Source organism: Bos grunniens, chromosome X, assembly GCF_055505025.1.
Source record: "Bos grunniens cultivar Pamir isolate PY7600 chromosome X, Bosgru_T2T1.0, whole genome shotgun sequence".
NCBI classification, from domain to species: Eukaryota; Metazoa; Chordata; class Mammalia; order Artiodactyla; family Bovidae; genus Bos; species Bos grunniens.
Window position 1 is genome coordinate 11,126,769 of NC_141194.1, and position 23,432 is coordinate 11,150,200.

Sequence of the window (23,432 nt, forward strand, 5' to 3'; positions counted from 1 at the left end):
ACAACTAGAGGAAAGGCCACTGGCATCCAGTGGGTAGAGACCAGCCATGTTGTCAAATATCCTCCAAGGCCTAGGACAGCCTCCCCTCTACCCATAAACAGTCCAGCCCCAAAAGATACTAGTGGTGAAGTTGAAAACCTCATTATACAACCATGACCGTGAGAGGCTTGTGACATGAGGTCAGTGTAATAGAATTTTAGAAATGTAACCAAATGCTGGTTAGAAAATTAAAACTTACATCAAGACTTCATTACTCCAAGCTATGGAAGAATGCTCAAACTACCGCACAATTGCACTCATCTCACACGCTAGTAAAGTAATGCTCAAAATTCGCCAAGCCAGGCTTCAGCAATATGTGAACCGTGAACTTCCTGATGTTCAAGCTGGTTTTAGAAAAGGCAGAGGAACCAGAGATCAAATTGCCAACATCCGCTGGATCATGGAAAAAGCAAGAGAGTTCCAGAAAAGCATCTATTTCTGCTTTTTTGACTATGCCAAAGCCTTTGACTATGTGGATCACAATGAACTGTGGAAAATTCTGAAAGAGATGGGAATACCAGACCCCCTGATCTGCCTCTTGAGAAATTTGTATGCAGGTCAGGAAGCAACAGTTAGAACTGGACATGGAACAACAGACTGGTTCCAAATAGGAAAAGGAGTACATCAAGGCTGTATATAGTCACCCTGTTTATTTAACTTCTATGCAGAGTACATCATGAGAAACACTGGACTGGAAGAAGCACAAGCTGGAATCAAGATTGCCGGGAGAAATATCAATAACCTCAGAGATGCAGATGACACCACCCTTATGGCAGAAAGTGAAGAGGAACTAAAGAACCTCTTGATGAAAGTGAAAGAGGAGAGTGACAAAGTTGGCTTAAAGCTCAACATTCAGAAAACAAAGATCATGGCATCCGGTCCCATCACTTCATGGGAAATAGATGGGGAAACAGTGGAAACAGTGTCAGACTTTATTTTTTTGGGCTCCAAAATGACTGCAGATGGTGACTGCAGCCATGAAATTAAAAGACGATTACTCCTTGGAAGGAAAGTTATGACCAACCTAGATAGCATATTCAAAAGCAGAGACATTACTTTGCCAACAAAGGTTTGTCTAGTCAAGGCTATGGTTTTTCCTGTGGTCATGTATGGATGTGAGAGTTGGACTGTGAAGAAGGCTGAGTGCCAAAGAACTGATGCTTTTGAAGTGTGGTGTTGGAGAAGACTCTTGAGAGTCCCTTGGACTGCAAGGAGATCCAACCAGTCCATTCTGAAGGAGATCAGCCCTGGGATTTCTTTGGAAGGAATGATGCTGAAGCTGAAACTCCAGTACTTTGGCCACCTGATGGGAAGAGTTGACTCATTGGAAAAGACTCTGATGCTGGGAGGGATTGGGGGCAAGAGGAGAAGGGGACGACAGAGGATGAGATGGCTGGATAGCATCACGGACTCGATGGACGTGAGTCTGAGTGAACTCCGGGAGTTGGTGATGGACGGGGAGGCCTGGCGTGCTGCGATTCATGGGGTCGCAAAGAGTTGGACACAACTGAGCGACTGATCTGATCTGATGGAATGAATTAATGCATGTGTCCTCAGTTGCTCAGTCGTGTTTGACTTTTTGTAGCACACCAGGCTCCTCTGTCCATGGGATTTCCCAGGCAAGAATACTGGAGTGGATTGCCATTCCCTTGCCAGGGGACCTTCCCAACCCAGGGAACAAACCCCTGTCTCCTGCATTGCAGGTGGATTCTTTACCATACAAGCCACCAGGGAAGCCCCATGGACTGTATTGTGTCCCCTCAAAATTCATATGTTGAAACCCTAATCCCTAATGTGATGACAGTTGAAGGTGGGGCCTTTAGAAGGTAATTAGATTTAGATGAGGTCATGAGGGTGGGGCTCACTTGATTGGGTTAGTGCCCTAACAAGAAAAATCAGAGAACTTGCTCTCTCCCCACCATATGAGCAAACACTGAGAAGGCAGCCACCTGAAAACCAGGAAGAGAGGCCTCACCCAAACCCAACCATGCTGATACGCTGATCTTGGGCTTCCAGCCTCTAGAACTGTGAGGAAATAAATTTTTGTTAAGTCGCGCAGTCTATGGTACTTTGCTATGGCATCTTGTGTTTGCAAAAAACACTCCTCAAATTGAAAAATATGCAACAGGGACCTAAGCCATAATAGAATTGAATTCATTTCAATGAATGAATTCAATTACTTTCAGCCAAACCACCATGTTTATCATCAGTTAACACTGTCTAAAAAAATTTTATTGGAATACAGTCGATTTATAATGTTGTAATGTTGTATTAATTTCAGGTGTACAGCAAAGTGATTTAGTTATACATATGTGTATATCCACTCTTTGTTGAATTCTCTTCCCATATAGGTCATTACAGAGCAGTGAGTAGAGTTCCCTGTGCTGTATCAGTTCAGTTCAGTTCAGTTCAGCCGCTCAGTCATGTCCGACTCTGTGACCCCATGAATCGCAGCATGCCAGGCCTCCCTGTCCATCACCAACTCCCAGAGTTCACTCAGACTCACGTCCATTGAGTCGGTGATGCCATTCAGCCATCTCATCCTCTGTCGTCCCCTTTTCCTCCTGACCCCAATCCCTCCTAGCATCAGGGTCTTTTCCAATGAGTCAACTCTTCGCATGGGGTGGCCAAAGTACTGGAGTTTCAGCTTCAGCATCATTCCTTCCAAAGAACGCCCAGGACTGATCTCCTTTAGAATGGACTGGTTGGATCTCCTTGCAGTCCAAGGGACTCTCAGGAGTCTTCTCCAACACCACAGTTCAAAAGCAGCAATTCTTTGGCACTCAGCTTTCTTCACAGTCCAACTCTCACATCCATACATGACCACAGGAAAAACCATAGCCTTGACTAGATGGACTTTGATGGCAAAGTAATGTCTCTGATTTGAATATGCTATCTAGGTTGGTCATAACTTTCCTTCCAAGGAGTAAGCGTCTTTTAATTTCATGGCTGCAGTCACCATCTGCAGTCATTTTGGAGCCCCCAAAAATAAATCTGACACTGTTTCTACTGTTTCCCCATCTATTTCCCATGAAGTGATGGGACCAGATGCCATGATCTTAGTTTTCTGAATGTTGAACTTTAGGCCAACTTTTTCACTCTCCTCTTTCACTTTCATCAAGAGGCTTTTTAGTTCTTCTTCACTTTCTGCCATAACGTTGGTGTCATCTGTATATCTGAGGTTATTGATATTTCTCCCGGCAATCTTGATTCCAGCTTGTGCTTCTTCCAGCCCAGCATTTCTCACGATGTACTCTGCATGTAAGTTAAATAAGCAGGGTGACAATATGCAGGCTTGACGTACTTCCTTTCCTATTTGGAATCAGTCTGTTGTTCCATGTCCAGTTCTAACTGTTGCTTCCTGACCTGCATATAGGCCTTTCTCAAGAGGCAGGTCAGGTGGTCTGATCTCTTTCAGAATTTTCCACAGTTTATTGTGATCCACACAGTCAAAAGCTTTGGCATAGTCAATAAAGCAGAAATAGATGTTTTTCTGGAACTCTCTTGCTTTTTCCATGATCCAGCAGATGCTGGCAATTTGGTCTCTGGTTTCTCTGCCTTTTCTAAAAACAGCTTGAACATCTGGAATTTCACGTGCTGAAGCCTGGCTTGGAAAATTTTGAGCATTACTTTACTAGAGTGTGAGATGAGTGCAATTGTGTGGTAGTTTGAGCATTCTTTGGCGTTGCCTTTCTTTGGGATTGGAAGGAAAACTGCCTTTTTCCAGTCCTGTGGCCACTGCTGAGTTTTCCAAATTTGCTGGCATATTGAGTGCAGCACTTTCACAGCATCATCTTTCAGGATTTGAAATAGCTCCACTAGAATTCCATCACCTCCACTTGCTTTGTTTGTAGTGATGCTTTCTAAGGCCCCCTTGACTTCACATTCCAGGATGTCTGGCTCTAGGTCAGTGATCACACCATTGTGATTATCTTGGTCATGAAGATCTTTTTTGTACAGTTCTTCTGTGTATTCTTGCCACCTCTTCTTACTATCTTCTGCTTCTGTTAGGGCCATACCATTTCTGTCCTTTATCGAGCCCATCTTTGCATGAGATGTTCCCTTGGCATCTCTAATTTTCTTGAATAGAACTCTAGTCTTTCTCATTCTGTTGTTTTCCTCTATTTCTTTGCATTGATTGCTGAGGAAGGCTTTCTTATCTCTTCTTGCTATTCTTTGGAACTCTGCATTCCGATGCTTATATCTTTCCTTTTCTCCTTTGCTTTTTGCTTCTCGTTCTTTTCACAGCTCTTTGTAAGGCCTCCTCAGACAGCCATTTTGCTTTTTTGCATTTCTTTTCCATGGGGATGGTCTTGATCCCTGTCGCCTGTACAATGTCATGAACCTCCATCCATAGTTCATCAGGCACTCTATCTATCTAGTCCCTTAAATTTATTTCTCACTTCCACTGTATAATCATAAGGGATTTGATTTAGGTCATACCTGTGCTGTATAGTAGGTCTTTATTAGTTATCTATTTTATATATAGTAGTGTGTATATGCAGGGAAGGCAATGGCATCCCACTCCAGTACCCTTGCCTGGAAAATCCCATGGTCAGAGGAGCCTGGTAGGCTGCAGTCCATGGGGTCGCGAAGAGTCAGACACGACTGAGCGACTTCACTTTCACTTTTCACTTTCATGCACTGGAGAAGGAAATGGCAACCCACTCCAGTTTCTTGCCTGGAGAATCCCAGGGATGGTGGACTTCCATCTATGGGGTCGCACAGAGTCGGACACGACTGAAGCGATTTAGCAGCAGCAGCAGCAGCAGTGTGTATATGTCAGTCTCAGTCTCCCAATTTATCTCCCCCCGGGTAACTAACTGTAAGCTTCTTTTCTACATCTGTGACTCTATTTCAGTTTTGTAAATAAGTTCATTTTTACCATTTTTTTTAGAATCCACATATAATGATATCATATGATATTTGTCTTTCTCCGTCTGATTTAGTATGACAGTCTCTAGGTCCATCCATGTTGCTGCAAATGGTGTTTTGTGCTTGTTCATGTTTCAGTAATATTCTGTTGCATATATGTACCACATCGTCTTTGTCCACTCTTCTGCCAATGGATGTTTAGGTTTCTTCCATGGTCTAGCTGTTATAAATAGTGCTGCTATGAACATTGGGTTACATGTATATTTTCAATGTAGTTTTCTCCAGACATACAGTCCCAGGAGTGGGATTGGATGGTTCATATGATAGTTCTACTTTTAGGTTTTTAAGAATCTCCATACTGTTCTCCAAAATGGTTGTACCAATTTGCATTCCCACCAACAGGGTAGGAGGGTTCCCTTTAGTAACTTGACATTTGTCTTGTATGTGTGACAAATAGTATTGTCTGTTTTGTTTTACTCAGAAAAATCTATGACATATACTTTATAACCTTTAATTATCATTCAGGTTTAGTGTGATTCTCCTAACAGTCATTTGTTTATTTATTCATTCAGTAAATAGTAAGCAAGCATGTGTTGAATATCAACTAAGAGCATTCTTCACCTAAGCTATGAATATCTTTACCAAATAACTGTTTATAACTGATATAGGAGGTGATATTCCAAAGCTCAGGCTTCCCAGGTTGGGACTTAGCAACCAAACAACAAATTCCAAAGCTCTGTGTATGTGCAGGATAACATTAAAAATGTTATGTATTTTTAAACCCTCTATATCTTAAAAAAAAAAAAAAACTTAAGAATTTTACTTTAAAAAATTAGCATACACACTAATTCACAAATTCCGCAAGTTCTGAATTAGTTTATAAGATACCATGTGTTCAGTTTTCAATCTAGGTGTTTCAACTACAGCATTATAAAAAAATTCTAGAAATGGTTTTTAATATTACATATTAAATATATATGTAAAATATATTTAATATGTTTTATAATCCATAGGACACTCCAGTTTTAGATGATCTCATAGCCTTTTCTATTGGCATGAGGTGGGAGATGCCTATTTTTGGCCCTTTGCAAAACACTTCAAATGCTGAAATAATTAGAAGTTACTCCTTAAGATTAACACTTGAACTTCAAGGAAGTCACCTTTTTATATAGAGGAAACTCAGGATAGACTTCCACCTCTGTCACTACCACTGGGGCATTGGCCAAATAAGCATCCCCTCCTTGGGGACTCTGTTTCATTATACACAGACACACATGCACTCACATACATAGTTTAAATTCTGTTCAATGTACAGATATTCATACACATATGGTTTAAATTCTATTAAATACATATATGTATACACACATACATATAAATATGGTTTAAAGTCTATTCATTACACATATACACATAAATACATATATGATTGAAGTATTCCCTGCATATCTGTATGTGTGTATGTACATAGTCTATTCATTGTAAAATCTATTCATTATACATGCACACACAGAGTTAATAATGTCGCCTTTGAAATTAGATTTGCCTCCTCCTACATATTAGCTGTGTGGCAACTTCTCTGAAAGTCACTTTTCTTATCAGCACATGGCAATATAATACCAACACTTTATTTCAGAAGTTTAAATAAAACTGTACAAAACATGATATTCTGAGCACAAAGGCCTTATATAAATGACATTATCATAGGAGTTGCTATGATCATGATCATGATTATCACTGTCTAAACCTCAGTGGAAAATAAAGTATTTTCCAGTAGTTGCTTCCTCCAAGTACTGCATGATTGCAAATCAAGATCTTTGCAACTTAATGACCTCAGCGTTCTTTTTCTTTAAAAAAAAAAATGCAAGTCATAGATCTTGACACAAGACAGGCTAGTACCTTAATGGCACAAGTTAGTATGTTAATGTAGAGATGACAGTGGGCCCGAGCCATCACTGAACCTTCAGGTGGAAGCGAGCTTTCCACTTCATGGTGTCCAAAGCGTGTAGCCAACCTCTGCTTGGACAAGACTGGCATTATTTGCATTGTTGGTGGGACTGAAAATTGATACAGCCACCACGGAGAACAGTATGGAGATTCCTTAAAAAAAAACTAGGAATAAAACTACTACATGACCCAACAATCCCACTACTGGGCATATACCCAGAGGAAACTGATTGACAAAGACGTGTGTACCCGTGTTCACTGCAGCACTATTTACAATAGCTAGGGCAGGGAACCAACCAAGAAGCCCATCGACGAATGAATAAGAAAGTTGTGGTACATATATACAATGGAATATTACTCAGCTATAAAAAGGAATGCATTTTAGTTAGTTCTAATGAGGTAGATGAGCCTAGAGCCTATTGTACGGAGTGAAGTAAGTCAGAGAAAAACAAATATCGTGTATGAACACATATATATGGAATCTAGAAAGATGGTACTGATGAACCTATTTGCAGGGCAGCAGTGGAGGCTCAGACAGAGAACAGACTTGTGGACACGCTGAGGGGTGGAGAGAGTGGGACCAATTGAGAGAGGAGTATGCAAACATATACATTACCATATGTAAAATAGATAGCTAGTGGGAATTTGCTGTATGATGCGTGGAGCTCATACAACCCAGTACTCTGTGACAACCAGAAACGGGGTGGGAGATAGGAGGGAGGTTCATTACCGAGGGGACATCTGTATACCTATGGCTGATTCATGTTGATATATGGCAGAAACCAACACAGTATTGTCAAGCAATTATCCTCCAATTGAAAATACATAAATTTGAAAATTAATAAAAGAAGGTTGAGAAGAAATGGCCTCAGAATAAAGAACAATTCTTTATATTCAAAAAATAAACTCTGTCTGGCGAGACACAGAAGAATTCCATCTAGGAATCCAGGTTGATGGCAGGAGCTTCTAGCCATGTCATTTCAGGTTGGATGGGTGGAAGTATGTCAGCTCCAGGCAATCAGCCCCCTTAGAATCAGTGTCTGAGTCATAATTGGAGGCCCCACTGCTGTCATACAGACTCCTTGAGAAAGGACTTCAAGATCCACAGATAGAGAACCAGTGTGTAGCATGATCCAGGCTAACCTGTAGTTTAGCAGGGAAGAACACAGAGGGTGTGTGCCCCCATCACCACCCTTGTGACGTATTCTGTTACACATGTCCCTCTATACCCAGCATGTCACATTTGTCCTGCTACAGCTGCTTCAGTCAGATAAGTAATTCAGCTGATGAAATGGACCAAGGGCTTCCCACAACTGTTGGTTACTCACTCGCATTTGACTCCAGCACAGGTGGCCAATGACAGTAGAAAGGAAGTAGTTGTTTGAGGATCCACATTCCTTCACTCTAGTGGCTGCATCACTACTAGGGTCTCAGAGGCCTTTGCTGTGTTCTTAGCATCTGGCCAAGAGGTGAGTGCAGAGAGAGGTTCAAGACCAATCAGGAGGCCTGAGGAGCCAGGCCGCTTGGCACAGGCCAGCTCCACTCCCTTGCCTCACTTCACTGCAAGAGCCTGGGAAATGTTTAGTTTTGTGCCCAGGATGGCTTGGCAAGCACGTGCCAGTGTTTCTGCCAGACTCTCATTTCCATATTTGAGGAAATGTGATGGAGCTTGAAATAGGATTAGTATTTAAAGTCAATCACATACATGGTGAAAAGGATTCTCTTATATTGTAACAGGGCAGATTTTACATTTTTTTGACAAGAAAGGGAAAATAATCAAAACTCATGAATTTCAGTGACCACCCCTCCTTACCATGTTAGTTTATCCCCCTTTGTTCCTTCATCTCTCTGCCTCCCACTTAGGTGGCTACCCTGAGATATTGAGGTCAGCTCAGGGACAGCAAATAACAGAGCTGGCAGCAGAGAGAGGCCTGGGAGTATGATAATGATTGTTTCCAATGCCCAAACACTGTGCTAACCCATACCATTGGTTATGGAAAGGACACTACTGAGCCCGCAGTCTTGAATTGTTTCATGTCCACTTCCTGTCAAAGGCCCAGATGAAATCATTGTTTCCTTCTCATCTTTTATTCTCCTTGGCTAGTGTTTTTCCTCATTTGGTTGTACACACGAATCATTGGAATGCTATGGTGGAAAGACTCTAAGGAGAGGCCCCCACTACCACCCATCCACTGATCCCCTTCTGGTTTTCTCACTGTTGTGTGATCCCTTCCCTTGAGTGGATGCAGGACCTGTGACATGCTTCTAACCAATAGAATATGGGCAAGGTGATGGGCTGTCACTTCCACAATAACGTTACTAAGATTGTACCCTCTTTTGCTAGCAGACTCTCTCTTTGGCTGGCTTTGAGAAGGCAAACTGTCATGTTGGACAGGTCTATCCAAAAAGGAACTGAGGGTAGCCTCCAACCAGTGGCCAGCAAAGAATCCAGACCCTTAGTCAAACAGCTGTTAAATAACTGCATTTGGCCAACAATCTGGGTGAGTGTGGCAGCAGATCCTTCCACAGTCTAACTTTCAGATGAGGCTCTATCCCCAGCTGGTGAATCCATTACAGCCATAGGGGACCCTGAAGTAGTGGAATCAGCTCAGGCATGACAAGAGTTCTAACCCACCAAAACTGGGAATTAATAAACTGGTGTTGTTTTAAGCTGCTAAATGCATAGTAATTTGTTGGCAAAGAAGACAACTAATATAGATACTTGTTTAAAAAAAATACAGAGTCCCAAGGCCTAGCCACAAAGTCCATTTAGCAGGACTGGAGAAAGACTTGGAAATCTGAATTTTTCATCATCTCAGATTGTGATGTACCTGGTTTAATAACCACTCCAAATTCTCTAGTCTTGATTCTTATATCTAGTCAGCCTCACTAGAAAGTTATATATCTCAGCCTCATTATTTTTAATTCCAACAGAAGTGAGCAAAAAGGTATATTCTAATGATTTTTCTCTTAGTCCATTATAAAAACTATCTGTATTCATTTTCTATTCCTGCTCTAACAAATTACCATAAGTTTAGTGGTTTGAAAAAAAACCATAAATTTGTTATCTTATAGTTTTGTGGTTAGAAGTCTGAAAATGGATCTCACAAGCCTAAAATCAAGGTTTCAGCAGGGCTAATTCTTTCTGGAATTTTCTGAGGAGAATCTGTTTCCTTTGCTTTTTCAGCTTTTAGAAGCTGCCTGCATTCTTTGGGTCCTGGATTCTTTCCAGCAATGTTGCCACTGAGACCTCTGCTGCCATCACCACATCTCCTTCTCTGACTATGCCCCTTCTACTTCTTTACTTCCCATATAAGGACTCTTGGATTACACTGGCTCCACCACAGTAATTTGAGAGAATTTCTCCATCGCAAGACCCATAACTTGATAATGTCTACAAAGTCCCTTTTGGCATGTAGGGTAACTTTCACAAGTCTAGGGATTAAATTATGAACATCTTTGGGGGGTGTTATTCTGTCTACCATAAGATCCATTGGATAAAATATCTATGTCTTGATGCTGGTGAAATGGTTGTCTCTTTCTATCACATGAACTATGTAATTTGTCTTGGTCCCTTTTCTTCCTTGGCTCCCAGGGTCTTAGAGCTAGTAATTGTGTTCAGTTGAAATAACTCTGCTGACTTGCTTTCTAATCCAGCTGCTTCCTTTTGTTCATTATTTTCTTCTGACTCTTTTATCCTTATTTTAACAGTTCTGTTTTGTCTTTGTCATTTATTATAAGTTGATTTTGAAACATTACTCAAATATACAAATCCTTATATTTAGGCTTAACCCCTGGATCTCCTGATTGTTAATCTCTTATCCTCTAAGGCCATCAGCCACTGAAACATTTCCTCACTTGGTAGCTGGACTTTCTCTTATATTTTACTCCACCTCTTCTTCTGTGCCCTTCCCACAGCCACCCCTGGCTCATGAAACCACTTACAAATCTAATTATCAATTTCCCCCAAGGGACTGTGGATAAATAGTTCACCTTCTACCCATTAGGTGGATTCTGCTAAGGCCTGTTAGACTGTGATGAATGAACTAGTTCCTGAACCCTTGGTCAGTCTGCCCATGGAAGAAAGACATCCTGAACTGATCTCAAATACACTGGCCTCATTAAAGCACTTGAACAAATTGCCCTAGTAACTCCCATAATAGCCACACAACTCAGGGGGACCAATAACCTTATCCATATGTTACAAGAGGAAATATTGAGTCAAGGAAGGTGAAGCAATCTATAGATTCTATTTCTTTGGGAAAATTATCTTGGTTTGAGGGTTTTAGGTGACTTAGATGGATGAATCCCATTCCTGGTTTTCCATTTAATCAGTACACCCCAATTATTGTTAGAAGTAGTTTGACAAAATAATTTTGTTAGCCTAATTAAAATATAGATTTCAGATATTGCAGTAAGCCAGGCTTTCTTCCTGAAAACTTATCATATGCAAAAGTTTAGGTGATTTGCATCATCTTTGATATCATAGTGTGGAATGGTTAGAAGAGCAGAGAATGTAGTACAAACTTTAGAAACATGATGATTAAAAAGTCTGCTGAAATGTTTTAAAGTTAAGCATATATGTTCAGCCTAACAAATTTCTATAAAATGAACACCTATTTAGCCACTCTCTCCTTAAGCCCCAAATCTGTCCATGCCTCACAGACCAGATTAGATACCCTCAAGAAAGACTTGCATATGCCTCTATATGTAATCTTTTTCTCATTGAATTTTAGAAACATATTAATGGTTGGACTCTTCTTATGACACATACATGTGTATTATGTGTGTATGTATGTGTGAATTCATATTATTCACACAGTGAATTCCTGAACCATCCTTTGATTTTCTGCAGCACTGAGTGTCACTGTTTAACTGTCGCTTGAATAGAGTTCATCAGAGAAGGAACAAGTGAATGAATGAGGGAGTGAGTGAATGAGACCATGGAGGTCATTACCTCAGGGGTTGAGTTAATGGTGGTCACCTATCCCAGAATGGAATAGTCAAATTCACCATGTTTTGGAAAGTAGACAAGGGTCAGTAAGCTGGGTCAGCCAGGGCAGCCCTGGACAAAGAGTTCAGTCTTGACTTTAGGCTGAAACTGGTCTCCACTCTGTCCACTTCCTAGGATTATGTGGTCTGGGGGCCCATAAACAATGCTCAGGGTTAAAAGGGAGTCATATATTTCAAATACATCTTATTTCTTTTTAAAGAGGGATAGGATGGAAGAATTACTTTGAAGAGTAAGACATACACTGCTGCCACTTTAGTTACATTTATATTGTGTATAAATATATTTTACTCTTGTCATCAGGCTTCACATATACATTCTTGATTCAAGCACAGGAGAAATATTAATTTGGGTACTGCCTTCAAAGCTGTTGACCATGGAAACTAGTCTCCAGGGGCATTAAGCAAATGATTAGATGTTGATAATAAGGCACTTGCTCTTATTGATCTCATTTCATCCTCAGAGAAACCCTAAACGGTGGAAATTGTTATCTTTCCCTTTGTACAGATGATGGAAACAAAGAGCCTCAAAGAGTTCTAATGGCATACCGAAGGTCATCTGTCTGCTTCCTAGTTGAATGTCTGTGTTCTACTCAGCTGTGGTGTAAAGGAGTCTGGCACATAATGGAAATGCAGAACGTGGGCTTTTGATTCAAAGAAAATAATCCAGGTTATTCTCATTATGGTCTTGTTTATGATTAAAGTTTAGAATAAAGTGGTGATATACCAGTTGTGTATTCTTTAAAAATGTGCCGCAATTTATTTTAGATGATAATGATTGAGTACCTACTGTGTGCAGGCCACTGGGTTAGTGGTACATGGTACCCCGTAAACCTGTCTGTTCCTCATCTTTTACGTGGGAAATAGGATATTATTCTCTTTGCCTTCAGAAACCAAATCTCTCTTTTTGTAAATTTCTTTCCTCTGAATCACTTGGAGCTCTGGCTCTTGATATTTAAAGAAAAACTTTAAAAATAAAAAGGCCTATTTTCCCCCTCAAAAGCCTACTTTTATATGTCAAATGAGCTTTGTTCTTCAGATTATTATGATCTGCTATGAATTTACTAACTTGATTCAGCAAAACAATTGACTTCTGTGTTTTAAGCTATATCTGAATATTGTGGGCACAGAAAAAGTGTGTTGCCATCTGCTATGCAGAAGAGTAGTAGGTGGAAGGCATAGGAGATGGAATCCTTGGGGACTCCCAAAATATTATCTTGCATTTGTTACATAGTCTTCTAGTTTATTATAATAGGATTTCCCAGGTTGGCGCAGTGGTAAAGAATCCACCTGCAATGCATGAGACCCAGGTTTCATCCCTGGAATAGGAAGATCTCCTGGAGAAGGAAATGACAGCCCACTCCAGTATTCTTGCCTAGAGAATCCCATGGACAGAGGAGCCTGGCAGGCTTCAGTCCATGTGGTTGCAGAGTTTGACACAATGCAAAGAAATCGAGGAAAACAACAGAATGGGAAAGACTAGAGATCTCATCAAGAAAATTAGAGATACCAAGGGAAAATTTAATGCAAAGATGGGCACAATAAAGGACAGAAATGGTATGGACCTAACAGAAGCAGAAGATATTAAGAAAATGTGGTGAGAATACACAGACGAACTATACAAAAAAGATCTTCATGACACAGATAATCAGGATGGTATGATCACTCACCTAGAGCCAGACATCCTGGAATGTGAACTCAAGGGGGCCTTAGGAAGCATCACTATGAACAAAGCTAGTGGAGGTGATGGAATTCCAGTTGAGCTATTCCAAATCCTGAAAGACGATGCTGTGAAACTGCTGCACTCAATATGCCAGGAAATTTGGAAAACTTAGCAGTGGCCACAGGACTGGAAAAGGTCAGTTTTCATTCCAATCCCAAAGAAAGGCAATGCCAAAGAATGCTCAAACTACCACACAATTGCACTCATCTCACACGCTAGTAAAGTAATGCTCAAAATTCTCCAAGCCAGACTTCAGCAATACGTGAACTGTGAACTTCCAGATGTTCAAGCTGATTTTAGAAAAGGCAGAGGAACCAGAGATCAAATTACCGACATCTGCTGGATCATGGAAAAAGCAAGAGAGTTCCAGAAAAACATCTATTTCTGCTTTATTGACTATGCCAAAGCCTTTGGCTGTGTGGATCACAATAAACTGTGGAAAATTCTGAAAGAGATGGGAATACCAGACCACCTGATCTGCCTCTTGAGAAACCTATATGCAGGTCAGGAAGCAACAGTTAGAACTGGACATGGAACAACAGACTGGTTCCAAATAGGAAAAGTAGTACGTCAAGGCTGTATATTGTCACCCTGCTTATTTAACTTCTATGCAGAGTACATCATGAGACACGCTGGGCTGGAGGAAGCACAAGCTAGAATCAAGATTGCCTGGAGAAATATCAATAACCTCAGATATGCAGATGACACCACCCTTATGGCAGAAAGTGAAGAGGAACTAAAGAACCTCTTGATGAAAGTGAAAGAGGAGAGTGACAAAGTTGGCTTAAAGCTCAACATTCAGAAAACAAAGATCATGGCATCCGGTCCCATCACTTCATGGGAAATAGATGGGGAAACAGTAGAAACAGTGTCAGACTTTATTCTGGGGGGCTCCAAAATTACTGCAGATGGTGATTGCAGCCATGAAATTAAAAGATGCTTACTCCTTGGAAGGAAATTTATGACCAACCTAGACAGCATATTCAAAAGCAGAGACATTATTTTGCCAACAAAGGTCCGTCTAGTCAAGGCTATGTTTTTTCCAGTAGTCATGTATGGATGTGAGAGTTGGACTGTGAAGAAAGCTGAGTGCTGAAGAATTGATGCTTTTGAACTCCTGTATTGTAGAAGACTCTTGAGAGTCCCGTGGACTGCAAGGAGATCCAACCAGTCCATTCTAAAGGAGATCAGTCCTGGGTGTTCATTGGAAGGACTGATGCTAAAGCTGAAACTCCAGTACTTTGGCCACCTTATGCGAAGAGTTGACTCATTGGAAAAGACCCTGATGCTGGGAAGGATTGAGGGCAGGAGGAGAAGGGGACGACAGAGGATTAGATGGCTGGATGGCATCACCAACTCGGTGGACATGAGTTTGAGTGAACTCCGGGAGTTGTTGGTGGACAGGGAAGTCTGGCGTGCTGCAATTGATGGGGTCGCAAAGAGTCGGACACAACTGAGTGACTGAACTGAACTGATCTGAGCACACATGCACTATAATAGGTATATACTATGTATGATATGAGGTAAATCCTACTAATCTTCCTTACCTTCTCTGTTGATCATGTCAGGTTGAAGCCTGTATGTTTTACTATAAAATTTGTTCATTCATTTCTTTTATAGGTATGTAGATACATAGAGACAGGGATACTTAGTGAGAGAGATTCTGTCCCGACCATCTGAGAATATTTGGCAATATCTGAACACATACTTGGCTGTCACAATGCATAGGACAGCCCCCTACATATACATGCACACAGAATTGTCTGATTAAAATGTCAGTAGTGCTGAGAAGCTTAGTGGACTATAGTCCATGGGGTCACAAAGAGCCAGACACAACTGTGCGACTAAGCGCGTGTGCAGGCACACACCCACACCCACACACACCCACCCCCGCCACACGCACACAGTGCTGAGAAACTTTGAGATAGATACATACAAAGATAGCTAGCTAGATAGGTGGATACGTAAGAAGAAAGCTAGATATATACTAAGTACCGCATGCTGGGCTCAGCAGAGAAAAACCAGAGCATCCCTTATTGACAGCAAATTTAATGTACAGCCATCATGTGTCTTCATCCTCAAAATCGAGCCCTGTTTTCATTATTGGGAAAAATGAAGTTTGGCCTCTCCCAGGATTTATTGCCTTTCTAATCAGCATTTTTTAGGAGTAAAACTACCAAAACATGCATTTCTAAGTGAAGTTAATTTTCTGTACAGAATACATAGTTCCTAGCACTGATAACAAATTCAGCAGACTTAATCATATTCAGATTTGGTATGCTATTTCAGGGGAAAAGGAAAACAAATATAAGTGGGTACTTAAGAGCTTTGGCTCTTGCTAAAAAGTTTATGTAATTTGCCGAATTAAATTTTAAATCCAAGCTTACAAGAACTTCACATTTATGATATAAAATTAATTCAAGATGAAATATGCAGTCCCCTGAGATATCTTCCCAGCTCTATCTCCCTCTTCTCCCATTTTCAGCATGGCTCCCCTTACCAAAATCTCAATCAGTTTCGAGATAGAGATTTCTTTCAAGTAGTATGTATGTGGATTCTCCAGTCAATCACAGTAAAAGATTTGAAGAGCTAGATGTGAGTATCCTATCCATGAATTACATATTTGGACCTGGTTTCCAGGTGGCGCAGTGGTAATGAATCCACTTGCCAATGCAGGAATCACAAGAGATGCGAGTTCAGTCCCTGGGTTGGGAAAATTCCGTGGAGTAGGAAATGACCATGTGCTCTTGTATTCTTGCCTGGAAAATTCCATAGACAGGGGAGTCTGGCAGGCTACAGTCCATGGGGTCGCAAAGAGTTGGACATGACTGAGTATACACACACACAGAGCACACACTAATCAAATGCTTTTGATTGGCTGTTAATAGCTCACATTTTAACCTAGTCAAGACTATCCTCACTTATAGTTGCTACTGTTTCAAGTCATTTTTAGAAAATACCATGCAAAGTGTAAGCAAGTGCACAGTGGTCTGCAGAAATTCTTATTGTGCATTCTTTCAGATGAACTGTGGGGTTAGATGGTCAGGGAAACCACTGTGAAACACTGGGGCGACTCTTCTAAAGAACCCCAAAGAGTTCATGCGTGCAACTGTGAAAACATAATCTAACTTTAAGGGCTTTTTTTTTACTCTCTTTTTTTCCATTTTTTTTGCTTCCCCCAGGTCCGTCTAGTCAAAGCTGCAGTTTTTCTAGTACTCATGTTGGGATGTAAGAGTTAGACTATAAAGAAGCTGAGCACCAAAGAATTGATGCTTTTGAACTGTGGTGTTGGAGAAGACTCTTGAGAGTCCCTTAGACTGCAAGGAGATCCAACCAGTCCATCCTAAAGGAAATCAATCCTGAATATTCATTGGAAGGACTGATGTTGAAGCTGAAACTCCAATACTTTGGCCACCTGATGCAAAGAACCGACTCATTGGAAAAGACCCTGATGCTGGGAAAGATTGAAGGCAGGAAGAGAAGGGGACGGCAGAGGATGAGATGGCTGGATGGCATCACCGACTCAATGGACATGAGTTTGGGTGAACTCCGGGAGCTGGTGATGGACAGGGAGTCCTGGCGTGCTGCAGTCCATGGGATCACAAAGAGCTGGACATGACTGAGTGACGGAACTGAATATATATTCTCAAATAGACCAAGAATAGATTGATTTCTAAATAGAAGTGCTTATTAGGACTAAATCAAAGGTCAATTCTAAATGTCTCTTTGGTGGCATTGGGACACTAGAGAGAGTGACATTCTCAGAGAGCAACTCTTTGGCAAATGACAGCTTTCAGTGTCAGAAATTTGGTGATCGGTGTCTCCAAGGTGAGTGAGTAAGTGAAACTTGCTCAGTTGTGTCTGACTCTTTGCAACCCCTTGGACTATACAGTCCATGGAATTCTCCAGGCCAGAATACTGGAGTGGGTAGCCTTTCCCTCCTCCAGGGGATCTTCCTGGAGGGAAGATCCCAAGGGTCTTCCCTCATAGCTCAGTTGATAAAGAATATGCCTGCAATTCAGGAGACCCAAGTTCAATTCCTGGGTCAGGAAGATACTCTGGAGAAGGAAATGGCTACCCACTCCAGTATTCTTGCCTGGAGAACCCTGTGGACAGAGAAGCCTGGTGGGCTACAATCCATGGAGTCACAAGAGTCGGACACAACTGAGCAACTAAACCACCACCACTCTTCAAGGTTCCTGAAAAACTCAGTAAACCAAAGTTATCTTGACACACCTGCAGAATCTTGAGAATCACATAGAAAAAAAGACCTAATATTTGAAAATAAAGGCAGAGAAATTTCTCCTTATGCTAACATGTTTCAAAACTGCATCAAATCTCTCAGTTCTTTAAAAGAATTATCCTTTTCTCTGTTCCCTATAGCTTAAGAGAATAGCGGGGAGCCGCATAAGAAAATGGAGCTCTTAACACATTCCTGGAGCCCACCTATTTCTTTGTCTATTGCTCTTCACATGTCCCCGCCCCTGGTTTCTGTCCTTCTTGGATGGGTATTTTCTCCATCTTATTTTTCCTTCTCTGGTCACGGTGTAAAATGAATGTGCTCTGTTTTATTGTTCTTGTTTGGGTTTTGTTTGTTTGTTTTCTAATTTATTCATTGTATTTTTGGCTGTGCTGGGTCTTCATTGCTGTGGCAGGCTTTCTCTAGTTTCAGCGAGTGGGGGCTACTATCTAATCTTGGAGTGGGGACTCTTCATTTTCGGTGGCTTCTCTTGTTTCATCTCAAGGGTAATTGTGGCACACGGGCCTACTTGCCCCTCAGCATGTGGAATCTTTCTGGACAAGGGATCGAACCTATGTCCCTTGCATTGGCAGGCAGATTTTGAACCACTGGACCACCAGGGAAGTCCATGTTGTATTTTTTTTTTAGTAACTGAGGGAATAATTTTAGATTAACAAGTTTCAAAGTAAGTACAGAGTGATCCTCTATACCCTTTACCTGGTTTCCTCTAATGTCGATGTCTCACCTTACCATGGCACTTCTGTCAAAGTAAGAAAGCAACATCAGTACATTACAAACTACAGGCTTTATTTGGATTGCTCTAGTTTTTTTCACAAGTGCCTTCTTTCTGTTCCAGGATCCCATCCAAAGCACTACATTGTATTTAGTCATCAGGTCTCTTTAGGCTCCCCTGGGCTGTGAGTTTCTTTGTCTTCACTTTCCCCCTCCAAAATATTCCCTGTTTTGAGGAGTACTGATCAGATGTTTTACAGAATGTCACTCATTTTAGCTGCCACAGTCTGAATGTTTTTGTCTTCCTAGCATGCATATCCTAATCTCCAATGTGATGGTATAATTCTCATGATTGGAATTAGTGCCCTTATTGAAGAGGCCCCCACAGAGTTCCCCAGCCCCTTCTACCAGGTAAGGATAAAAGAAGTCTCCAGCTCAGAAGAGAGTGGTCACACCCGGCCATGGTGGGAGCCTGATCTGGGACTTCTAGCCCACAGACCTGTGAAGAATAAATGTCTGTTGTTTATAAGCCACCCAGTCTGTGGTATCTTGTTAGAGCCGCCCAAATGGACTAAGACATTAGGTTTATCTCTTGTTTTTTCATGATTAGATTGGGGTGATGGGTTTGGGGAAAGATACCAAGGAGGTGAAGTGCCCTTTTCATCACATTGTAACATGTTATCAGCATCACTTATCACTGCTAATGCGGTCTAGTTGATTTCTAATGCCACAGAACGTCCATTGCTCTTAATGTAAAAACAAGAAAATGCAATATTTTATATTTGCACTATAGCCTAACTTTTGAAACTCTTCCAACCTTTAATTAAGTTGCTGTTCTGTACCCCAGAATAGGAGTGTGTATGTGACACATAGTATGTAATCAGTATTCCTTGGTGACTGAATGAATATCTCTCTGTCTCCACCCTCATATATATAGGTCAGGGTCACTGGGTGGGAAAAAGAGACATCTTAAGCAACCTAGATACTAACCAGTCCACAGTCCAACCACTCATATTGATTGGGTTTTAAGGAATGAATTTAAAATAACTTTGGAAAACTGGAATACGTTTTCATCCTCCTAAAAGGATGTTGGAACTTTTCTTATGATTTATATATGTAACTGTAGTGTTGTAAGCAGTGCTAATGAAGTGGGAGGTAAGCATGTAGGAGTTCAGCAATGCAGACCTTGGGAAATGGGGAGGCACTTTAGAATTAGTATCGTCAAATTGCTTGTTTTCATTGCATTTGAGAATTTCCCTCCTTTGTGGTAAGTTGCCATCTCATTAAAAGGGAAACTCTCAACAACATCATCTCGAAACACCTGCCTCACCACATAGAAAGAGGCAGCCTTTTATGAGCACTAGCTTTCTTTTCTCTGTGGTTTTACCGAGTTTTGATGCTTTATCCAAATCAGTGGGTTTCTCGCTGCTGACAGACGCAGTTGCAGGTTGCAGAGTAAAGTGAAGTGTTTAAAAGTTCAACTTGCTGAAGTTTTCAGACCACTCATTCCCTCCAAGCTAAGTTGAAAAGGCCAGAATGATCGCTCACCTTTGCTGGTGGCCCTGGGGGGCATGGAGAATGTTGAACAAAGAAGTTAGGTTCTCTAGTGCCAAGACCTGTGCCTCCAGAAAAATGATCTGCCAACTGTGGGGAGGTGAGGGGGCAGGCTGATCCAAGGAAACATGAGTTTCTCGTATTTCCTAGTCTTTTCTGTATCAGCAGTTAATAATTTTAAACTGTCCTGGCATTTTGCAAGCAATTTAAAGGCTGCGAATCCTGAAGTGTGGGGTGTTTTGTGGGAGTGACGTGGGTGGGGAACTCTGTCATCCTAGTCTTCTGTTTTGAGAGTAAGCATTCTTGACTAAAGATAAGGTGCAAAACACCCTCTCTCCTTCATTGACCATGGGCCCCAAATTCAGACAATAGGTCTGTGGGGGAAGTAGTGAACAATTTTCTAGCCTTTGTTCCTCCTCAGTTTCAAAGTATATTAAGAAAACCATGGGTGACACAGAGGGCTTTTATAGGGACCCAGATACCTAAAAATCACTTTCAAATTGAATTTCAAAAAATAAACTCCCCAGGACAATTCATACGCTCCAGCAAATGGGGTGTTTGAGTTCTTGGACACTGAATTGCACAGGAAAGGTTTCTTAAGATAAGCATTTGTGTTTCAAATTTCCCCCACTTGGCTTTTTATGATAACAGCTTTCATAAATAGTATAGCAGTTGAAACATTTATTATTGGAACAGAAATGCAATTACATGCAGATGTTGTCCTGTGATTCATTGCTTTGTGCTCCACACATTTTCAAGCTGGAGGAAGAACAAGCAGGTCATCAAGTAGATGCTCTCGGCTGAGCTCCACTTACTCTCCTGACTTGAGTTATCTAATCTCTTTTGTGAGTGTTGCCACAATCTCGTCCTCTGTGGCCCTCTTGGCAGCGAGTTTCATTGTGCAATTACTCCAACTACCGTCAAGAATGTCTTTTCATCCAATATAAACGTTTTTTCCTTAATCCAAACCTGGTTCTTTCTCCAATATTCCTGTTCTGAGGCATATAAAAGGACCACCCCATTTATTTTTTTTTTTTCAGTTTGTTATCATTTTTTCCTTTTGGCAACGTCAGAAAGTGATCCAAACTGTGAAGGTGATAACATAGGACAATTGAGATGGAACCACTGGAGGTGGGACAGGTGGAGATGTCCTTCCTGGTTGTCATTGGTCATGGATGGCCTCTTCCCAGAGGAAACCTTTGCATACATTCTGAGGGTTTAGGGGCCACTTTTCACTTTCATGCATTGGAGAAGGAAATGGCAACCCACTCCAGTGTTCTTGCCTGGAGAATCCCAGGGACAGGGGAGCCTGGTAGGCTGCCGTCTCTGGGGTCGCACAGAGTTGGACACCACTGAAGTGACTTAGCAGCAGCAGCAGCAGTGAAGACGCCAAGTGTATCCGTTTCCTACTATTGCAGTAACAAATTATCACCAGCCTGGGGCTTCCCTGGTGGCTCAGACAGGAAAGAATCTGCCTGCAACGTAGGAGACCCAGGTTCTATCCATGGATTGGGAAGATCTCCTGGAGAAGGGAATATCCACTCCCATATTCTTGCCTGGAGAATTCATGGACAGAGGAGCCTGGTGGGCTATAGTCCATGGGGTCACACAGCTGAGTTACTAACACACTTCAGTGGATTAAAACAACTCAAATTATTTTCATACAGTTCTTCAGGTCAGAAGTGCAACACAAGTCTCAGTAGACTAAAATCAAGGTGTCTCCAGGACTGTATTCCTTCTGGAAACTTTAGAGGAGAATCTGTTCCCAGCCTCTAGAGGCTGACCCCATTCATGGTCTCCTTCCTCCATTTTCCAAGCCACCAGTAGTTAGTCAAGTCTCTCACATGACATTATGCTTACACAGATTCTTCTGCCTCCCCCTTCCACATTTTAAAGACCTTGTGATTCCTTTGGACCCACCTGGATAATCTAGGCTGATCATCTTAAGGTCAGCGATTTAGGAACCTTCATTCCATCTGCAACCTTAACTCCTCCCCCTCATTTAACTTAATATATGTGCAGATTCGAGAGACTTGGATGTGGACATCTTTGGGAGGTCACTATTCTGCCTACCACACGAAGCAGAGCATTTCAGGCAGTGGAAGAACATGTGCAAAGGCCCTAAGGTCTGAACAAGATGGGTATGATGGGGGAAGAGAAGGAAGACCAACGTGGGTGGACATAATGCTCTGAGGTTAGTCTGGGGAAGGCTGGCAGAGGTCAGATTATGGAAAGCTCGGTGGGCCATGGTATGAAAACTAAACTGTGTTCTGGTCATAGGAGGAGACTGCTAGAGGTTTTGAGCAGGGAATGGCATGATCTGATATATATTTTTAAAAGATGGTTTGGGCTGCTCTGTGAAAATAAACTGTGGAGAGGCAAGGGCAGAAGTAGGGAGAACAATTGAGAAGCAAGTACAGGGAATTCCCTGGTGGTCCAGTGTTTAGAGCTAGGCAGTTTGACTGCTGTGGGCCTGGTTTCAATCCCCGGTCGAGGAATCAAAGGTCTCACCAATTAAAAAAAAAAAAAAAGACAATTATAGTGATCTAGTTCAGAGGTTCTCAACAGGGGGCAGTTTTGTGCTGCCAGCCCCTAGAGAACATTTGGCAATGTCTGAAGAGATTTCCAGTTGTGACTTGTGGTTAAGGAGAGAGAGAGTACCACTGGGATCCAGTGGGAAGATGCCAGAGATGCTACTTAGCAGCCTACAGTGCCTAGGGCAGCCCCCAGCACAAGGAATGATCCTGACCTGTGGTGCGGAGGCTGAGAAACTGGAAGGGTTGGAGGCAACAGGAAAGACATGGTCAGAGCATGCGTGCTCAGTAGCTCAATCATGTCCAACTCTTTGCGACCCCATGGACTTTAGCCCGCCAGGCTCCTCTGTGCATAGAATTATCCTGGCAAGAATACTGGAGTGGGTTGCCATTTCCTTCTCCGGGGTTTGGACACACACTCACCCATTACTAGGCTTTAGCTTTCAGGGCTTTATCAAAGAAGGAAGAGGCTGGGGGTTGACTTCAAAGCAGACTAGATTGGAGAGGGAGGGGCTGTGTGGGGCACATGGGTGGGGGTGGGAAGGAGAGGTGATTTTCACAGTGCTGGGTTTCCCTCAGGCAGCCAAAAGGACACACTGCAGCACTTCCATTGCATCTTGTATCAGCTATCTTGTCCTAGATCCTATTATGCACTTGGTGTTTATCATAGTCTAGAATTATAAACCCAGGGAACCCAGGTCCTATTTTATTCTCCATCGTCACTAGCTTGGTGACATCAGACAACTGACTTAACCTCTCCTTGTCTCCATGTTCACCA

General features: G+C 41.8%; 2 long non-coding RNA genes across 3 annotated transcripts in view; one reads left to right on the forward strand and one right to left on the reverse strand.

Moving 5' to 3' along the window:
- The window catches only part of LOC147339774 (uncharacterized), a 144,236-nt gene extending 121,384 nt beyond the window's left edge, over positions 1–22,852 (forward strand). Inside the window, exon 4 of one of the 2 annotated variants that reach the window (XR_015159042.1) lies at positions 16,777–22,852. This is a non-coding gene — a long non-coding RNA (uncharacterized LOC147339774). Of the gene's footprint in view, positions 1–12,379; positions 12,576–16,776 lie in introns of those variants that run through there. The other variant, XR_015159041.1, reaches the window with a different exon arrangement.
- LOC147339775 (uncharacterized) overlaps positions 1–23,432 on the reverse strand; it is a 34,901-nt gene that overhangs the window by 8,866 nt on the left and 2,603 nt on the right. The gene's annotated exons all lie outside the window — the stretch shown is intronic.